We start from the raw sequence: 8,693 nt of genomic DNA on the forward strand, positions 1-8,693 counted from the left end.
TTTGGCCCACGATGCCATATTGCTCACACAAGTGTTTGGTGTAGCTGCAATTCCTTTCAAAGTTCATCGCGCTGCTAATTGCTTACATTGACGTCGCAATTTTTCACTCGGAATATGGCTACTTTGTTGTTTACCTTTTGGAAATTTACGTTTGTGCTTGTTTGCTTAGACCATATTTTGTTCCACCACGGCGGCATCATTCCTCTAGCAGATCATATGGTTGACCTCAGATACAATTTTGTTAATTGTATACGTGCCATCAGCGTTTCCCTTCAAAAAGTGCAACGGGCGCGCTCTGACATCGCCATTTTTTGGGACTTGAAATCCTCTCAGAAATACAAACATTTAAATTGATTTTCTTTTTTACGAATTCGTAATTATCACAATTCCGATTTACAATGGCGCCATATGTAATGAAATCCATTTGTATTGCCTGGGTAAACTGCAGACATACACCCCGTCCACTGAAAAGGGACTCTTATTCCAAAACAGTGTTTTTAGAGTGATCACTGTTGTATCAATGTTCAACTCGCGGGTCAGTTTTAGTAGCAAATAATCGGCATATTTATCGTCAACATCCGCTTCCAATTTCCGAAACACCGCACCACTTTTTCAGAGTCAGAAGGCTTATTTCCATCTTTCCCAAATAAATGATCATAACACGCATACCAAGTCTCGATTGATTGGGTTGGCTCCGGATTACATACAAATTCTTTAATGCACTTTGACGTTTCCATAACATAATGCATGTTTCCATAAATAAATGAATTTTAAACGTTTCTTCCGGTACTTTTTTTTGCTGCCACCAACTGTTCCATTAATTTGGCTAAAATATCAACCAAAAGGACACACACATATAGTAATAATAACGGCATTACATAGAGATAACGTCAAATGAAAGTTTACACCATATGTAATAAAAAATTTCTCCTCAAATCATAGCTATCTAACTTTTTAAGTTAGTAATTTTAATTGTATCTTAACAATGAAACCCGTAATAAAATATCATAAAGAAGAGAAATCACAAAGAGAAATAGCATCTGTTTTTAATAAAACGCATGCAACTGGTAAAAAATAATCGACAAATATAAAAAGGCAGAATATTGGAGAATCATCGAAATATTGGAAGACCAAATAAACTTAATAATATAGAGGTGAGGGCTATTGTGAGAAATGTTCGGCAAAATTCAAATCAGAGAATCGGAAAGCAGTTAGTGCCATTACAACTCAACGAGCACTTTACGTATCTTGGGTCTTCCAACAAGATAATGACCCAAAACACACACCGAAAATAGAAAATCTCTAGGTAAGAAAACGGCCGATTACTAGCAAGGAGATGTTGAAATCAAAAATCCAAGATGAATGGTCAAAAATATCACCTGAAATCACATTAAATCTTGTGGAATCTATGCCTCGTAGACTCTAAGCCTTTGTCAATTCAAACCAAATATTAATATTTCATTTTCATTCGTTTAGGACCTGAGACAGCTTGTGTCTTACATCAATGGGTAGAATAACGTCGATACTATACAAGTTTCTTAGAATTAGATTCACTTTTGAATAGACAGAGGAAATATGAACCGAAAAACTCAGTCCAGAATCGATCTCAAACCCAAAACAAGAAACCGAAGCAGAACAAGGTACAAGAGAATTCTGCACCGTAATACTTGCAGAGTGATCACGCGCTTCATGAAACAAAACACAATTAGTTTTCCGCACATTTAACCAGATATTATTCTCACAACACCAAAAAGAAATTCTCTCAATATCATAGTCAAAAATGAACACATTCACAAATGTCGTTAAAACATAATACAACATAAAACATAAAAAGCAACGGACCTAGAATGGAACCATGAGGTACACCATAGCACGAGTCCCAGGTGAACGAAAAGGAATGATTTCATACGGGTAATAGAGGAGCTCTCCAACATTAAAGATACAGCAAGGCTAAGAAAACTCTTGCCGAAAGAGCCAAGGTTTACCGGGAGCTTACAGAAGACAGATGGCAGCTGGACCGAATCACCAGAGGAGACAATAGACTTGCTACTGGGAGCGCATTTTCCAGAGTGTGAGATTAACAATCTCACAGAGTGTGAGATTAACAATCTTGAGAATTGTTTCCAAGGAAAGCATAAAATGGGCGCTGGAAAGTTTCGGTCCCTACAAGTCTCCGGGGCTGGACCGAATCTACCCGTGTATGCTACAGGAGGCCTTCGATATACTGGTTGACTTTTATAAGGAGCTTTTCGCGGCGTCTTTAGAACACGGGATAGTACATGGAACTGCTAAGAACTTCAGACCTATTAGCTTGACTTCTTTCTTGCTAAAAACGCTAGAAGGAATACTGGATAATCACGCGGCCAACATGCCTATTTAAAGGGCAGGTCTGTGGACTCTTCGAAATCGCCAAAGTTCCTAGGAGTTGTCCTGGATTCCAGACTAAACTGGCTGGAGAAGACGGCAGTTAGACTGAAGAAGACCTACGCGGCACTTTATGCGTGGCTGCCTCCCTCTTTCACTGGCTGTTCACGGCAGTTGTGAGACCTGTGGCCAGCTACGGATGCCACGTCTGGTGGACGATTACGAAGTATCAGAATCATATACAGAAGTTAAACAGGATGAACAGGACAGCCCTTATTTACATGACTGGCGCAATGAGGACAACGGTCACAGCAGCACTAGGGGTACTGATGAGAGACACCCCGCTGGATCTGCATATCAGAAGAACAGCGGAGATTATACTCATGAGGCTGAAAAGCCTAGACTCGCTCGGAAATGCGGTAAGCAGACACATGAAACTCGTTGCTTCAGTTGGGCGAGATATTAGGACGGACTTTATGCCGAATCAGCATGTATATGGAGACCCGAATATATATATACGAACGGCTCGAAGATGGATGAGGGCACGGGCAGTGGTATCTACTGCGAAGAGCTGGGTATCAGCGATTCATACAAGATGGATGACGGATGCAGCATCTTTCAGGCAGAGTTGTTTGCCATTGCGAAGGCTGCAGAACTACTGTTGATGAGACCGATATTCAGGAGCGATATCAGCTTCTTCATCGACAGTCGGGCAGCAATTAAGGCCTTAGGAAACCCGAACATAACGTCGAAGGTAGTCAGCCGCTGTCGTAGAGAGCTTAGAGTTCTCACTGAACAGCATAATATCACTGTGCTGGGTACCTGGACATTATGAAATAAGGGGAAATGAGGAGGCGGATGTGTTGGCTAAAGAAGGCACATGCGGGACGAACAACATCGCTACGGATGTCTTCCCCCCGCTATCCTTATAATACTTACAGGATAAATATAAGATACGATAATTTATGGAAGGAACGTTGGGCTTACTCTGCGACCTGCGAGCAAACCAAGCTGATTTGGGACGACAAGAGCCGCAAGAACTCTGATTTCCTGATGGCGACCCGCAGAGATGATTTGACAGCATTGATAGGCATCATAACAGGACACAACACCCTTGGAAAACATATGGTAAGTATTGGCTTAATGACTGATGATATTTGTAGATGGTGTCTGGACCCACAGGCAACGGAAGACTCCTACCATTTTCTGTGCCAGTGTCCAGCATTATCGTTTAGAAGAAACAAGATACTGGGCTCTTTTTTTCTTTCAGGATATAACGGACGTACGGAACTGCAACATTAAGGATATACTTGCCTTCATAAAGGCCTCGGGATGGAAAACCTATGAAAACTTTCTTTGGAGGTGGACGAAGAAGAACAACAATGAGGAAACACAATGGATCAACATGGTCTAAGTGGGAGCCAGCCCATTTTGTTACGGGCTGGTCTCATCCTCCATAACCTAACATAACGACCATTAGAAATCATAAACCGACAAGAAAGAACAAATTAAAATACATGAATAGTGCGAAAAACGAAACTGAGAAAAAGTTTATTTAAGAGAATAGTGTGATCAACAGAATTAAACGCCTTACTTAGATCTAATATTGCAAGTATAACCGGATTCCTACTGTCTAAAGATTTTCAGTTCCTTTTATTTATTTAATTGTAATGTACTTTAAAAATATTCATTGAAAATAATGAATACTTTTTTCAACGGTATCCAATATTGAATGTATGTATATCGATGATCTATATAACCAATATCAAGATAATCCCCCATGTTCCGATATTCGGAATCACAAATCGCAGGAATTTAGTTTTCTTATAAAGAAAAAATTGGACTTAAATTTGTATTCGAACTATTTGTATTCAAACTTCTTGTAAAAGAGAACTATGCTACCAACATTTTTTTACTGATCTTTATATAATTTTTAGTGTTTTAGGATTAATGCTATTATATTATATATGTAACTATTTTAGGGTATCATCGACTTTGTTACTTTCAGCAAAAATAAATAAATAAAACAGTAACCGTGAAAACAGGCATATACGGAATATTACTTCCTTTTCATAACCTTTTTTATATGCTATTATATATAGGATTTATTTATTAAAGCTGTTGTGCTCTTATATTTGAAAATAAAAGCCACTTGATTGATTTTTGTAAATTGATAGAGTTTTATTTAACAAATTATATTATGAGATGCGAGTGGTCACTAACGCTAACCGTGTAAAGTTAATACAAGATAAAAAAAAGAATGAAGCTCTAGCTTCTAGAAAAGCGCGTAGAACTAGACTGAATGTTCCGAGTTGCCATATGAGCAAAAACGTATGTTAATGCCATATCGGTTATATAACTTGTAGGGTAGCCCCTAACATCTCCCCCCTTAAGATGCCTGCGGCGATCTAGAGGCAGTTTCCACTGGATGTCTTCGAGCAGTGATCCGCTTAGGGTGGAAAATTGGTGACGTTGGAGGCGTTGTAAATTCTTCATTAGACGGTGGTGGTGAAATGTTGAATGCCTCAAGTAATAGATCCAATGGCAAGTTCGAATTATCATCTGACTCATTCCGATGCTTTGAACTTCTCGGTCGTAATTGGTCAGTATGAGCTCTTACCAAGATGTTGCGATCTCCAACTTGAATAAGCGTGTTGTAAACAACGTTTCCAACTTTTTCGATTATTTCGCCAGGAACCCAATTCCATTTATTACCTCGGAAGTTCTTGGCGAATACGAGATCTCCGCGTTGAAATGATCTATTCTTAGTCCCGTGTCTTTGATTGTACTGTTCTTGCATTTTTACATTTATTTCTGATGTTACAGTAGGTGGTTTTGACATTAGATCAAAGACTGTGCGCATTTTTCTGCCTATGAACGATTCTGCCGGGCTTAGTCCGTTTGGTGAATTCGGGTTTGGTGTTGAGCGGTAGACATGTAAAAATGTTTGTAGTGCTTCAGAGGCCGTCTCCTCCCCTTCTGATTTTTTTAAAGCTCTTTTGAGAGTGTCTTCGAATCTTTCCGCCTGACCGTTAGAACTTGGATGAAATCTCACAGTTCTAGTGTGTTTTATACCTCGATGGGTACACCAATCCTCGAATTGTGCAGAACAGAATTGTGTGCCGTTGTCCGACACCAGTTGTTCGGGATTTCCGAATTGAGCGCAAAATGTATTGAGCATTTTTATTGTTGCTGTTGAAGTAATCGAAGTTGTCTCGCAGATTGTCGGGTATTTTGAAAATGAATCCACGATGATTAGATAATAAACTCCATTGACTGGGCCTGCATAGTCTATGTGGATACGTTCTAATGGACGTGCTGTATTTGGCCACGGACACAGATTTGTCTTGACAGGACTCTTTGCGTTGACTTGACAGCTATTGCAGTTTCGACTGTAGCCCTCGATGTCCTTGTCTATTCTTGGCCAATAGACGTAGCTTCTAGCTATAGCCTTACTTCTTTCTGCTGCTATGTGCCCTCTATGCAACTGCTTTAGAACGCGTTGTCTGAATACTTGTGGTATTATAATTCTAGAATTGAATAAGAGACAATCTTCTGTTTTTGATATAGAATCCTTTCGATTATAATATGGTAGAATGTCTGAATCGATTTGTTTTTGATTTTCAGGCCAGCCACTTTCAACATATGTCTTGACTCTTTGAAGAATTTCGTCGTTCTTAGTAGCTTGGACGATTGATTTGAAATCGATTGGTACTGTTGACATTGCTTAATTGATATCGCGTTGAATGTCGTCTTCAAGCGATATTGATGCCACTATGTAGTCGTCTGTCGGCTTCTCGTGATTGCTTATTAAACGAGATAAAACGTCGGCGTGCCCAAAATCGTTTGTGTTGGTGTACTTTATTTCGAAATCATAGGTGAGAAGGATGAGAGCCCACCTTTGCAAGCGATTTGCGGTGTACACTGGTATACCTTTTTTGGAGCCGAAGATAGCCAACAATGGTTTGTGGTCTGTGTGAAGGGTGAATTTTCTTCCAAATAACATCTTATGGAAGCGCTGGACGGCGAATATCAATGCTAACCCTTCCTTTTCGATTTGGCTGTAATTTTTCTCAGGTTCTGTGAGAGCTCGTGATACGTGGTATACTGCTTTGATGTTATTGTCTGAAAAAGTATGATATATCACAGCGCCTATGCCGTGTGATGAAGCATCAGCTGCTACATGTATGGGAAGATTTGGATTATAGTGGGTCAGTAACAGATCCGAACTCAAGATGCGTTTGAATTCATCCAAACTGTTTAGACATTGTGCTGACCACTGAAATGTTTTGTCCTTCTTTAAAAGGTCGTCAAGAGGCTTTCGAAGCTTCCGCATGTTGTTGACGTATTTCCCATAATGATTAATCGAGCCTAGTAGTGATCTCACCTCTGATATGTTTTGTGGCACTTTGAGATCTTGTATGGCACGAATCTTTTCAGGATCTGGGCGTATGCCTGACTTGTCAATTACTTGGCCCAAGTACTTGATGCTGGTCTTGAAAAATTGGCATTTTTCGAACTTAAGTCGAAAACCATATTCCTGTAGTCTCTGTAATAAAAGATCTAAATTGAATTCGTGTTCTGATATGGATTTACTTGCGAGTATAATATCGTCGATATAAGCTCTGGAACCATTAATGCCTGTACATAATTGATCCATTATGCGTTGAAAAGCTCCGGGCGCGGATTTGACACCTGGAGTGAGGCGGTTGAAGCGATAAAGACCTTTGTGTGTATTGATCGTGAGGAGGTCCTTACTTTCATCGTCTACTTCGACCTGGAGGTATGCGTCTGAGAGATCCAAATGACTGAAGATGGTACAATCGTGACATTCGGCGAAGATTTCCTCGGGTGTTGGAAGAGGGTATTGATTTGGTTCGACTATACTGTTCAACCCAGTTGAATAATCGGCGCAAATGCGTATCTTTCCGTTTCTTCTGCTTACCACGATTGGCGCTGCATATCGAGATGAATCTACGGGTGTTATTATTCCCGCATTTTGTAGTCTGTCCAATTCGCATTCAATATCCCCCCTTACTGCGTAAGGTACTGGTCGCTTAGGGATATAAACTTCCTTGGAACCTGGCAAAAGTTTGATGTGCACTTGGGTCTTTGTGCAAAGTCCCATGTTGTTGTTGTCGAAAACTTTTTGATACTTGCTCTTGAGTGATGAAATATCCTCGTTTGAAATTATACGATGACACCATGCTGAGATTGGTGTATCCCACAGATTAAAAGCTTCGATCCAGTCTATGCCCATAATATTGAGATTTTCAATGTCTGAAATATAGCAAGGCAAATCCAAAGTTTTCTTCTTGATCTTTACATTGCACTCGAATTTTGCAATGATGTTGATTTTGTTTGTGTTAACATCTGTAGCGATGTCATCTGTTTTGTAGGCGGCAGGCTTGCCAATATTTTCCCACGTAGTTTGAGATATTATCGATATGTCAGATGCGGTATCGATCTGTAATCGTACCGAATGTCCATTGACGCTGATATCGATAAATTTCCGAGACTGTTTGAATTGTAACCGTTTTGTAGAAAAAACTGCCTTGGTATGGTAACTCCCTTTTGTGCTTGCTCGCTGCTTACCGCTGTTGTTCGCTTGCTTGCCCCGTTTTGCACTGTCGCAGTAGTAGTCTTTGTGACCAATTTGTTGACACTTGGCACATTTATGCTTGATGAAGGGACAGAATTTTGAAAAATGTAACTCACCACATAACCAACAGGGTGTTTTTGGAAGTTTTGAAGAGTTGTTCTTCTTTGCTGATTTGTTTACTGCGCACACAGCTTTCTCTTGTTGTGAAATGAGAGTGTTGTCTGTTTTGAGATCCAGAAGTCGTTGTGTTTCATCTACAAGATTGTCGAGATTCGTGGTGTCTTTAGCTTCATCCAGAATTTTTAATAATCTTAGACGGATGTCGTTGTCTTTGCTGGATTTCAGTCCCAGGACGAAGATGAGACACTTGAACTGGTCAACTTGCATGTCCCTGAGACGAAAAAGTTCACACTGGAGGTTGACTCGTCCAGCATATTCTTTGAAATCTTCACCCTCGGATTTCGACATTTGTAAACACTTGTAACGTTGCGACACTTCTGTCTCCACCTTCCCAAATAGTTTATTTAATTTTTCTATGGTGTCCTTTAAGGTCATCCCTGATGGCTTCTGTGGCAAAATGTAGTTTCCAAACCTTTCATGAACGTGGTTGGACATTTTCCTCCACAGGAGTGCTACCTTATCGTGATCTTCGAGAGTGACTGCCTCCTTCTCGAAAACGTGGACGTATCTGTTATACCATGATTGAAAAATTAAACCGCTTTCTGGT

Source organism: Haematobia irritans, chromosome 5, assembly GCF_050003625.1.
Source record: "Haematobia irritans isolate KBUSLIRL chromosome 5, ASM5000362v1, whole genome shotgun sequence".
Taxonomy (NCBI): domain Eukaryota; kingdom Metazoa; phylum Arthropoda; class Insecta; order Diptera; family Muscidae; genus Haematobia; species Haematobia irritans.